The 13,246-nt window shown below is 43.6% G+C and overlaps 1 protein-coding gene across 1 annotated transcript in view; it reads right to left on the bottom strand.

The window, feature by feature from the left end:
- Positions 1–13,246, bottom strand: part of CCDC192 (coiled-coil domain containing 192) — a 200,612-nt gene that overhangs the window by 124,255 nt on the left and 63,111 nt on the right. The gene's annotated exons all lie outside the window — the stretch shown is intronic.

The raw sequence follows: 13,246 nt of genomic DNA, 5'->3' as shown, positions 1-13,246 counted from the left end.
GTAGCAAGCACTTATATAAGATTTACTGTGTTGCAGGTACTGATGTAGGATTATATCAACTCATTTAATCCTCATGACAATGCTGTGAGCTAGACACATTTAGTATCTGCATTTTACAGTTGTGGAAATTAACCCTCAGAGAGATCAAGCAACCTACCCACAGACACACAGCTAGTAAATGGTAGGCTGGGGCTCTGAATCCAGGCCATCTGTCTTGAATGTTCAGATGAGAAAATTTTTATACAAGTGGTTGATGCTTAAACATGTAAAAAATGTTTAGTTAACTCATCCAATTTCCTGGGAGGCGAGGTGGGTTTACAGAGTGTGTGCATAGTGTGAGGGAGAGGTTGGGGAGAGGAGGGACAGGCACTTGTTACCTCTCTTTTCTTCTCCCTGGACCTTGCCAGTGACCCCATCATACACCCTGATTACTGGTGTGCACACCCACATGTGCCTTCATGCACGTTACCCCCTAGAACACCTAGTCACGATGACAGACTTATCGTTGAGGGTTAGAAGATATCTAACATAGGAAGGAATAGTCAAAGTCAATTTCAGTGCCCACAGCTAAAGCTAACAGCTCAGATTTTATTATACTTAATAATTTCAATATTGCTTCACATTTAGTAACAAAATAAACAACCATGTGTACTACATTTCTATTCAATTATCTAAGCATTTCTGTCTACGCTTTTCCATGTTTTATTATCTAAGTATACAACTGTCTTAAAAACCCCTTAAGTTTCAAATACGCACCACCTGAAAACATCAACTTCCTCATGAAGAGGAGTTGCCTCTGCTCCAACAATACCAACACCACCCTCTCCTCCCATGCAAGGAGGGGACATTGACATTTGCTGATGGATTTGAGCATCTGCAAAGCCTTTGGTTGGGGGGCCTGGTCTCATTAATAGAAGAAGCTAAAAATGCCTTGAGTGAGGAAGAAACGGAGGCTGGTGCTTTGAGAAGGAAAAGGAAGTAAGCAAACCTAAGGGAGGAAGCTGGTTCATCCAAAGCAGAGAGAATTAAGTGCTGGGGGTTCTTAGGATAGCAGGGTCCACACTTCACTTGTACTCAGGTCCTTCGGGTAACAAGACCTCAGATAGGCAGGTGTGTCTAGACAGGCTGGACGCTGAGTGCTGTCTATAGACCAGGAGCACAAGCCCTTTATTAAAGCTTAGCACTGAACAAAAACAGCCACGAGTCTTTGAATGGGCTCACAGGCGTCGGCATGGAGCAGAGGGAACAGCCACAACTGAATAGAAGCTAGTGACGTCCAACTTTAGAGAGCAAAATCCCTGGGGTGCTATGAAAATCTCAGGGAGGAGAGAGGACCACGCTTCCTACCAAAGGACTGAGACTGAATTTTTGGCTAACAACAAATGGGGCCTGAGTCAGATTTGAGTTTTATTAAAAAAAAAAAAAAGTGACATTTTTGTCCCTTGAATATCATGGAGCAAGACATGGAAGTATATTAGACATTATTCCTCATATCTTTGTATTTTCTGGTAGTTATTGCATAAATTTTAATCTCAAGTTTCACTTGGTTTAATAATAATAACAATAAACCAATTTCTAATGTCCTTCACCCCAAAGTGAAATTGTGCAAACCTATAGATCCAAGACAAAATAAATGTATTAAACACTGGTGTGGCAGAATCTGATAGCTGCTCATCAAAATCCACGTTTCCCTCTTGTTTTGGGTGCACAGCTAGATTACCTTTCCGGACATTGCTTGCAATTAATTTGGCCTCATGTCTGAGTTCCAACCAATGGAATGTGAGCAGAAATGAGGTGCACACTGCCAGGGATGGCCCATTAGAAACTTCCCAAGCACACGCTTAATGACCTCTTCCCTCTGGCCAACTGCGATAGAGATGACCCCACAGTGACCTTGGATCGTACCTGTTGAGGATGGCAGAGGCTCCCTCGGTTTCTATCCCTGAATGACAATGAATAACAGTGAATGAGCAGTGCCTGCCCACCAGTGGGGACATACACAGGAGACTGTCACTGGAATGAGCAAGTGTGTGGAACTGTGGTACATGCTGAAATTCCAGGATCTATTGGTTGCAAAAGCTAGCATTATCTAAATGGCAAAATTCAAGTGGCTGAGACAACAACCACTCCCCCTCACCTGCAACCACTACATAGTCCTGTCCTTTGTAAAGAACATCTTTCAACTTGTAGAACAGATGTAAGAAAATTGCAGCCTGTATTTAAAATCCAGTGTAAAGGCTGGGCGCGATGGCTCACGCCTGTAATCCTAGCACTCTGGGAGGCCGAGGCAGGCGGATCGTTTGAGCTCAGGAGTTCGAGACCAGCCTGAGCAAGAGCGAGACCCCCGTCTCTACTAAAAAAATAGAAAGAAATTATCTGGCCAACTAAAATATATATAGAAAAAATTAGCCGGGCATGGTGGCACATGCCTGCAGTCCCAGCTACTCAGGAGGCTGAGGCAGAAGGATCGCTTAAGCCTGGGAGTTTGAGGTTGCTGTGAGCTAGGCTGACGCCACGGCACTCTAGCCCAGGCAACACAGCGACACTCTTTCTCAAAAAATAAATAAATAAATAAATAAAAAATAAAATCCAGTGTAAGGTTCATATTTAGGGCTACCGATAAATATGTTTTGTTTGCCACGCATTCTATTTTATTTGAATTGGTTGCCAACATTTAATAAATGAGATTTCACACAAAAATCTGGATTTTCAGCTTGTGAAAAACTGGATGGTCTGAATACCCTGGGCCTCACTCTCTTTTTGACTTAAGGCTCCCTCCAGACCCACACGATGGTTCTGCCGTCTTCCCTCTTCTGCTTCACTTACTTGGCCTTTGACTGCCATTGACTTTGCCTGCCGGACTATTACAAATAGCTGGGGATTTAAAACGTATGCAATACCAGCTAGACTACATTATTAATACAATGAGGAAAGTACCTATTTACATGTTACATCCTTGGCTTCTTTTGATGGAAGTTATAAAAACGCCAAATAAAACCCATTACTACATTTGCTGGTCTGATGTTATTGATCGGTTTTCCCCCACTATGTCTTTCAATATTCCCTATATTAAATCCGACATAAACTCCCATTTCAGAATTAACTCAATAGGAAATAAGTAATGACATGCCTTCAAATCCCTCCAATACCATAAGAATTATTGATCTAGTCATTTTTCCTATTTTGCCTTTGCTGTTAAAAAGATGAAAGCTACGTTTCTGCTTCAACTATACTGTATAAGAAGTTAGGACTTACACTCTCATATTCTATTTTTTCCCTGATATTGCTATTTTGTTTCAATATATATGTTCTCAATTATGGTTCTTCATACTGCTTTTTAAAAATTCAACTATTTCATAAATCCATTTCTTATAAGCCATCTCAAATCCTTTGTGGAATTAAATAGAGTATAAATAAATAAATATGGTTAAATTAAACATTATAGTAAATATTTAATAACAGTATAAAATTATATCAAGGGAACAGCTGAAGTTTAATACTCATAAAATACCGAATAAATCCAGTTGAGGTACAAATTCTTATTTCATTTTCATTTTGTTTCTTCCCTTTTGAAAATAAGATAAAATTATAAATAAACAATCTTTTAGTATCTTTTTTGGATGATTTGTTATAAACTAGAGAGACACGCTAAATTGTTTGTTGTTGTTTTTAAAAGTTAACAATCAACGGCAAGTGGGGCACTTATCCATTCCCCCAGTTACTCGTCCATCCATTCAAGGAGGCATCTGCTGAGCACCTGCTTTGTCCCAAGTCCCAGGACTTGGGGAACTCAACCAAGCGAGGAGAATAGAGGCTAAAAGAGGGATCCATGGAATATACACTGGATGGAGGAACAGCTGCCCGAGGCGTCGGGAGAGGCCTGTCACCTGGTGGAGAGGAGCTGGCCTTGAAAGGTGAGCAGTGGGGGAAGCAGAGGGAAAGGCCCGCTCTGCCACGGGATGGAGGCCTGAACCTCGAGGAGCCTTTCATGAATCCCAAGACCTCCAAGCAGTGCAATCACTGGGTGTCGACTGGCAGTGGAGGGCAGGGGCAGTGCCAGGAGATGACACTGTGGCCAGTGAGCAGCCAGTGAGGGTGTGGAGTGAGACTTCAGACTTATGCAACCGAATCTATGGTGCACGCGGCTGACTCGGGAAGAACTACTCAGGGCTGTTTATGGACTCAGCCTGGTACTTCCCTTATGATTCATTGATTTAGTTTGGTATTGCACGTTGCAGAAAGCGTTCAGTGTAGCTTGAAAAGGTGGATGTATTGAGCGAGTCGCCACTAAATGAAGAGCTTCGAAGATGTGGTCGAGGGAATTTAAGGGCAAAGTAGTTAAGATAGAACAAGAGGGAAGGTTGGTTCACAAAATTCATGCCCTGATATAATCACTTGTTAGAGGCAAGGTACAAACTTGGCTCTAGCCTTCCTGACTAATGGTTATTAGTCAAAATAACCATTTAAAAAACAAAAAGGGCATCCGTGGAGTAAAATCAAGCTCAGTGCTCGGTGGAAGCGCCGACGTTACTGGTGCAGAGAAGCACACTGTCCGGTAGGACAGATGTCCTCAACAGTAGCCTGACAGTAAACACAGCGACAACCTTCACAGGGCAGTTTCTCGTAAAATTCTCCCACACTAAGTCCTTAGCATTTCAGCCCCACCCCCGCCTGGCACTGAGTGAAAGCAGTTCTACGGCACCCTGGTGCGGTCTAGCAATGTGGCTCTCTGCTGCTCTGGCTTTGTTCAGGAAGGACTTCAGGCTAACTAAAGGAACAAATAGACTGTGTTTTAGATAGTTCTCTGTTACATGCTGCCTTTCATCCCAGCTTTTTAAAGCTCAGCACTGAAGCCAAATGCTGACTCCAGGTTGGCTCGTGGAGTGGAGTTAAGCTGGCTAGAAACGGCCGGCTGGGTCGGGGCCAGCACTGACATCTTTTGGAAACGCAGGGCCTGAAACGACACTTGTTGAATTGAAAGGCCGCCCACACGCCTTCACCCCCACCCGCTGGGTGACCGGCTGACCGAGTGATTCAACAGCCACTCACTGAGAACCTGCCACGCCGAGCCAGACCAGGCTCTGCCCTCAGGCAGCTTATAATCTAACGGGGATAAAGACGAAGAAACGGACAGCGGAATGACAGGGAGAGGGTTCTATGGAAGGCTGAAGAAGACATTCACTCGGGGAGGAACTGAGCTGAGAAAGCACTGGCCTGACAGGACACAAGATTCTCCTCAGAAAGTGATTTGGAGTCTTTGATTAATTAACTTCCTAGTATGGCCTACAAAACAAGCAGGCAGCTAGAATGAGGTACCTTGTTCTATAAGATTATTAACCATAATCCCATAAAATCATGGGACAGTTACTGAAAAAGATAATTTCATTTTAGAATAACCTGTTAATAGATTTATCGAACACTTAGTGTGTGCTAGGCGTGGTGCTAGGACTCACATGTGTCATCTCACGTCACAACTTTACATCACCTCCAAAGGACCCTCATAGGCTAAGCAGTGTTGTTAGCTGCTTTTGACAGAGAAGAGCAACAGAAGTTAAGTAGCCTTTGCAAGGTCATGGGCGGGACAGCGGAGGTGGGGTTCAGGCCCAGTGTCTGACACCCCATCACTGTCTTCCTCCCTGGCAGGACTCGGGCAGCAAGACCAGCGGCCTCGTAACCCCCGAGACTCACATCCACAGCTTCTCTCTGTAGTGGAGGGGTGTGCCTCTCACTCATCGCAAAGCCATTTTAATTATTAAGAGAACAAATAATAAAAGTATAACTTCTATTAGATTCTTATAGTAAAGGGTAATTTTTGTGTGAACATTAACAGCTGCAGGTTTATACAGATGAATGCAGCTCTGGATCAAAGGGGAAAATGCTGAGAACATTCCTACCATATTCCCATCTGATTTTTTTGACAAGTAGGTAGAGATTATAACAATGATCTGCACTGGAAAATTTGGGCCTATAAAATCTGTATATTTTTTTGATAGGATGCTGGTGGGAGATGTCCAAGCTTGTCAAGTAAGAAACTGAGACACACTGTTTAAAGAAATGCATAGTTTGCTAATAGGCGTTTACAAAAAAAAGTTTACAGCCTGTGTCCAACTAGGTCGCTAAGCAAAGATCAGACACCTGCAGAGGTAGCTGGGGAGGCAGGCACTGGCCAAGGGTGGCTGCTCAGCTTAAACTTATTCATCATCTACGAAAAACGAGGAAACAGGACTCAGACCTCATCAGAAAGCGGAAGCTAAGCCCCCCGGATTCCAGCCAGAATCCGAGCTTGTGTGATGTTACTGACTCCACTCGTACTTTAGGGCCCTGCCCCTCAATCGGCCCCCACTAGCAGATCCAACAACTACGAGCAGTGGCTCCCAGAGCAATTTATTGTACCTGGATTTTGAGAGAATAAAAAGGTAATATGATCCTGGTGGGGCTCCAAAGTTTTATTTTGAATATTGCCTCATCCACGTGCTAGAGATGAATTATTTAACCATGGCCTACTGGGTAGAATCTGTTAATGGATCACAGAAAGTACTGATTCCAGCTTCGGAGCAACCTGCTGACGTGAAATGAGAGCTCAGAGCCCCTCCTCTTCCGAGCTCACGGAGAAGCTTGGCAGCAACCCTCGCCGATGGGATTTGAAAGCCTCTGCTATTCTTCTCTGATTTTTAGCCTCCCCAGATCAAGCATGCAAAAGGTGAACCATGCAATAACCACACGAAGGGTTAAAATGAAGAGCTAAATAACCATCCAGTCCAGATAATGCAGCCAAAGGAGGTGAGATGCAGAGAGGGGTTCATTTGAATCAACACGAGCAATGAAAATATTTCCTTGACTTATCCCATGTGCGACCATTGAGTACCATCTGGTTCTGTTCGCAAGTAATCACTGAAGAATTTTCCACTTAGAATAATTGATCTGGCTCTAAAAGAATGGCCTACAGGAAAGGAATTTCCCCGTTCCTCATTGGCTCCAGGTAGAACTCATTAGATCCTACTGCCACGCCGCTCAGGCTGATTAACTCTGCCATGGGGTCTGAGGAATACAATAAAGTTAAAGGATCATAAAGATTAATTTATCATCACAGCTGGCATCTGTGCATTCGCATATATGTGCAGCAAAAATTCTCCATTGGAAATGAAGTCAAGCCTAAGAAGCAGGGGCCCTGGGGGCAGAACACCTACCACGAGTCTTTGCTTTGCTACGACACACCAGCTATTCGCTGTGAGCCAGCTCTTAGTGTCTTTGACTCTCACTTTCTTCATCTAATTGAGGGGGAGGAGTAATAGCTACCTCATAGCACTGTTGTGAAATATAAATGACATCATGTGGGTGGGAACATTTAGGAAGCCGTACATTGTTATGTGACTATAAGGTGTTACTAATCACTGTCACTGTACAGTAGAATTAGTCATGACAAGCTTCAGGAATGAAGTGATGCTTCTACAGAAGGTACAAGTGTGGGGTTTAGAGAGGAAGGGCAGGGAGATCGTTCCCCTTTGACTGATCAGTTGAACAAACATGGCTGGCGTGCTGCAGCCTGCCGCAACCCTGGCACCGTGCCACCAATCTGGCCTGGAGAGGTCTCCCAGCACGAGGATCGTCAGGCCCTCGAGACCACCCATCAGTGGGATGCTGGTCAGGGACAACGTTCTGGCCAGAAAGTAAGGGTCCAGCCATAGGGGCTGTATCGTTTCTCAGATGTTACCCAGCACCCGATCACCTGGAGGAGGCCTTTTAAAAACACGTATTGCTGGCCAGGCGCGGTGGCTCACGCCTGTAATCTTAGCCCTCTGGGAGGCCGAGGCGGGTGGATCACTCCAGGTCAGGAGTTTGAGACTAGCCTGAGCAAGACCCTGTCTCTACTAAAAAAATACAAATAAATTATCTGGACAACTAAAAATATATATATAGAAAAAATTAGCCGGGCATGGTGGCGCATGCCTGTAGTCCCAGCTACTCGGGAGGCTGAGGCAGGAGGATCCCTTAAGCCCAGGAGTCTGAGGTTGCTGTGAGCTAGGCTGACGCCATGGCACTCACTCTAGCCCGGGCAACAAAGTGAGACTCTGTCTCAAAATAAAAACAAACAAAAAAACCCCACGTATTGCTGGATCCTGTCCTCAGAGTTTCTGATCCAGGAGGTATGAAATGAGACCTCAAAACATACATTTCAAACAAGTCCCAGGTTGTGCTAACACTTCTGGTCCAGGGGCCGCAATTTGAGAACCACTGCGATCATGTAAGAATTACTGCTTCTTAGTTATGAACAACAGAATCTAATTCTGATTAGCTGAAAGGAAAAGAGAATTTATTGGAAGGTTATTGGGTGGTTCCTGAAAGCCACAGGAACCAGATTTAGAATAGACAGGATCTAGAGAAGTTCTGGTCCAGGCAGCATAGACTCCTTCACCATGATGGGCACCAGTGGCAGAATGTGCCAGCTCCAACTGTCTTTCCTCTCAAGAGAGAGGATAATTCACCTGAATTAACATGCAGAGTCCCTGAAGAATGCAGGCAACTGGCTTAGGGCACATGCCCACTCCCCTGCTAGTAGCTGACAGGGTACTTTGAATTACAGGCCTTCCAAGACTGCACACGACGGGAGAGATGCAGTTGAAAAGGATATCTGGGTATTATTGCCAAAGGTGTATTAATAGATGCTTAGGCAGCCAAACAAAACCCAACAAAACAGTCCCTGTCCCTTTCATAGCAGGGAAAGATCACTTCACAGAGGGCTTGGAATTCTAGCAGGGAGGAGTCTGCACCTGGTCTAAATTGGAGATCTTGCAGATTCTTAATTTAGAAAGTAAAATGGCAGTCTAGAGCCTCGTTAGGGTCAAACCACCCCTTTGGGGAAACCCTGCCGTGGTGCCAGCAGTGGTCTCTCCCACGCCCTGGGCTCCTCACCCCGAGCTGCTGGGTCCGAGTGCGTCCTCTGAAGCCGCAGCTCGGAACTTCTGGTTTCAAAGACAGACTCGGCTGTCCCACCGCTGAATGCATGCTGTGGAATTCACTCGAAAGATTCCTTCATCTGAATGTTCTTAAGTTTTTAGTTTGTTATGAAATATTAATATTTCAAACATACAGGACAGTATAGAGACTGACGTAACACTTGAGGGCCTACCACCCAGTTATCCACATGACCATTTTTGAGATAATTCCATTGAATATTATAAAATTTTGGGCCCTGGTCAGGTCCTGTGTATAGCTAGATGCCAAGAGATGGGATGGCCGTAGGGATGGGGCACAGGGGAGGCAGACCTCGGGACTATCACCGATAATCAGATCATCGATGATGTGGACAGACGAGGCTAGGCACTTACACCCCGAAATACTAGACACAGGCGAGAAATGGATCAATCATTTGGAAGGCATTAATTTTAAAAGGAATTTTTCCTTAAGATACTTAGTTCTCACTCAAATTGCCCTAACATGAACAATTATCTCTAAGTGATTATAAACATTCACTTCAAATATTTGTTTTATCCCATGTAGGTTTCGAAGTAGGTACGCAATCATGTGGGAGTGATAAAAATGCCCAGGGCAACTTAGCCTGAGTACTGACGTGTGTGCTGGGAAGAACAACTCTTTATAACTTTTTCAAAAAGTATAAGCTGTGACTAGGCACAGTAAAGTTAATAGGATGAGATTTTAATCTTCAGAATACAGGCAAATGATAACTCTAAAATGTTAAGGCTTGTATCGTCTCTCCATTTGATAGCTATCAACTTAATTATGCATTAATATGATTCAACTAATGAGTTCTAGATAAGCGAACTCTGAATAAAAGCAAGCCAAGACACTATGTTGTTAATCTTCGTGTTAAGACCATGTTCCCTTTAGATACTCTTCTTACTTCACCTGAAATAGGGGTTTCCCACCAACTATGTTTTCCTTCTCTGCTATTTTTTCCTTACATTTTCACTCTAAGAGATCGTTTCCTTTTGTCCCTTACATGTTATACCTTAAAAGCATCAGGCACAGATTTAAAGTAATGCCTTTTGTTACTGGCAGTTTTAAGGAATACAGTCTTTTTTACAAAGTTATTTTCCCCGAGTGATAAAGTATGCTCCTATAAATGCCAAAATAATTTTATTTTTTAATTAGCCATTTTAACAATTCATTTCAATGAAATCTGTACAAGGCATTGCCCAGACACTGTGGGAGGCATAAGGGTGGAGAGATTTTTCTCCCTGTTCTCCAGGAACTCGCAGTCTCGGAAAAGAGACATACCACATCAAATCCTCCCATCGTGGGGCACGGCGTGACAAGTGACAGGAGGGAGGTGCAGAGAAGTGCTGTGAAGGCCCAAGGAAGGAGGGAGACTTCTGGGCTGATGGTCAGGGAGAACTTCCTGGAAGGAACAATCTTGATAAAGAATGGGAAAAATCTGGCAAACTCTATGACAGGGACAGGGATTCCAGGTGAAAAGAATCTATAAAGAAAGCCCCAAGGGCAGGGATGGCTGGTGCACTTGGGGGTCCCAGACATATGCGGGAGATGAGACAGGAAAGGGGTCAGGCCATCAGGGTCAGCGTGATAAATGCCGTGATCAGGCTGCAATTTACTCTGGGATAATGGGCAACTATTTTCTCATTCTAGGCTTTGGAACTGAGGAAATGACATGATCAGAGTAAAATTCAGCTCAATTCAGCAAAATGTATTGAGTGGTTACAATGCACCCAACCCGGGACTTGGTATAGTGCATTCAGAGATACATTCTTGGTGCTGCCTTCATCGACCTTACAGTCTAGCATAGAACAGACGTCTAACTGGACAATAGCAACAACGTGCAATATGCTGAGCTCTGTTAAATGAAATAAGCAGGAGGCCAGTGGCCTGAGGCTCTCTCCGTACTTTGAGTTCCTGCATGACAAACCGCAACCTAATTTAGAATACAAACTGAAATCTAATTTAGGAGTATATTTTTTGTAACAAATAGCTGAGTTTCAGCCGATCACAGCTTAATGTCAGCCAATCACCAGCAGTCAACTGATCAGATCACACCCAAATAAGAAAAAGGCCTGGCTATGGCCAATCAGCTAAGTTCTCTACTTTGCGTCTGTGTTTGGCCTATGAAAGCTCACTGCTCACACTGCTAGATGGAGCTCTCTGAACCTGCTCTAGTTCTGAGTACTGCCCAAGTCATCAATTGTTTTTTGCCCAAATAAACTCTGTTAAATTTAATTTATCTAAAGTATTTTTTTAACAGTTCAAATAGATGTATTTATGGGAGGTTATGGGAACCCAGAGAAAGTAATCTGGGGACTCAGGAAGAAGCTGGTCCTTATATGAGTCTTGCAAAGAGAGTGAGAGTTATCTGAATGAAGAGGAGAGGGAAGGATATTCCAGTCCAAAAAAATACTGTGAGCAAAGTCACAGAGCATCAAACAATACTGGATGTGCAAAGAAAACCAGGCTCCATGTTACCAGTGGGTGCAGTGTGAGGCAGACAGAGGGGAGTGAGGGAGAAGACACACATCCATTCTCAATAAACATTATTCTTAATCTTTTCATTTCAGTTTTTCTTGATGAATTGAAGCAAAACATTGAAAAACACACTGCCATATTGAAACCTGAGTGTTGGTCAATTACATATGCGAATCCTCAGTTGTTGATATCAATACCCTGATACGAGAAAGCAATTCCAGCTCACACAAGGCTCAGACAGCCACAGCGTGGTGCAGGAGCAGAATCCACAGACAGGAAGGAGGCGACGGAAGGAGACACCACAGGAATGGTCCTAAGGCACCAGCAACTATGTTTTTATCATCTGTCTTTTTATGAAGAGATGCTAGAAGCTAATATCAGAAGCTTAGTGAATACATTTGCTCTCCTTAAAAAATTTGGAGCCAAACCCCCCCTCCATGTGAAGGGCTGTAGGTTTCAATCTGTCGGGAAAGGACATCCTTTGACAATAGTAATTGTCTGGCACCCTCAGGGGCAGGCCAGGGGAGAGGCATCTGTAACAGAATGTTGGGCTAATGGGACCTATTTCTGTCTGAACATGTTACAATGCCACAAATGCAGCCCTTAGGTATTTTCAGTATTGATCGATCGAGCATAGAAGGCCAAAAGAAGATTCTGAATTTATAGTTAAAATCTCTGCTAACCACCAAAGCAGATTAGCTTTTTTCTTCTCCAGCACAAAAATGAGGCAGTTATCAAGATTTTACTCAGCTCCACTTATTTCAAACCCCAGAGAGATGGTCACCAGAATTTATTATTGCAGTTTTTTCTGCCGGTCTTCTGAGCTGCAGCTTTTTAGCTTTCAGGTCTGTCTGAGGAGCTCAGTGGTGTTAAGGTCGGCTATTAGCATGACTGGCCAGTGTCCTTAATCAAGTCATCCCATAGCAGCCAGAAGGTAGGTGGAGGAGATGACTAAAAGGAAAGGGAGCAAGTCTTTGAGGAGATGGCCAAGGCATTAGAGTTGTTCGGATCCTTTGGAAGGGACTGTGGCGGGGTGACCGCTCTATGGGTGTGAATAACACGCAAGGGCATTTTGGCAGGAGATGCTCATGAGTTGTTCTTGAACAAACACAGGCTAACATTTAAATGAAATTTGCCCTAGAAATTCATAAGTCTCTCTCAGGGGAGTATTTGTAGGAGAAAATGAAAAATTATGTACTCTGATTGGTTTATATGGTCATTTCCCTAAAAACCACAAGACAAGAACAGAATGAAAAAATATATATATTCACATTCATATATATATTCATACACACACACACACACACACACACACACACACAGTGCTGTTCAAAGTGTGGCCCAAAGACTGGCAACATCCTCATCACCTGAATCTAGAATCACCTAGAAGTGCAAATCCCCAGGCCTAGCCTAGGCATGCAAGAAACAGAATCTCTGGGCAATTTGTTTTAAGAAGTTTTCCAGGCGATTCTCACGCACAGCGAAGTTTAGGAAGCACTGCTCTAGACCTGTGTTGGACATGTCAATAATTGCCACAGCTCTCTGCACCCCTCTACTCACTGAACTAGCCTGGCTTCTTTTCTACCTTTAGTTTTCAGTTCTGTTATCCTGACAGTACCTAATTAGACCATGTGATTATATATTATGAGCTCAGTTTGTAATTTTTACCATCAGCAAAAAAAATCAGAATCTTATTTTTGGAAAACAACTCTATAGAGGCAGTAAAAATACTCATTCGGTGTGCAACAGACAAATCTCATTTATAACTTATGGCAAATATTTCTGTTCATTTCCAGGATAACAATGATATAAA

This window comes from Lemur catta, chromosome 12 (genome assembly GCF_020740605.2).
Source record: "Lemur catta isolate mLemCat1 chromosome 12, mLemCat1.pri, whole genome shotgun sequence".
NCBI lineage: Eukaryota > Metazoa > Chordata > Mammalia > Primates > Lemuridae > Lemur > Lemur catta.
Note: the sequence above shows the minus strand (reverse complement) of the source record. Positions and strands in the feature narration are given on the sequence as shown.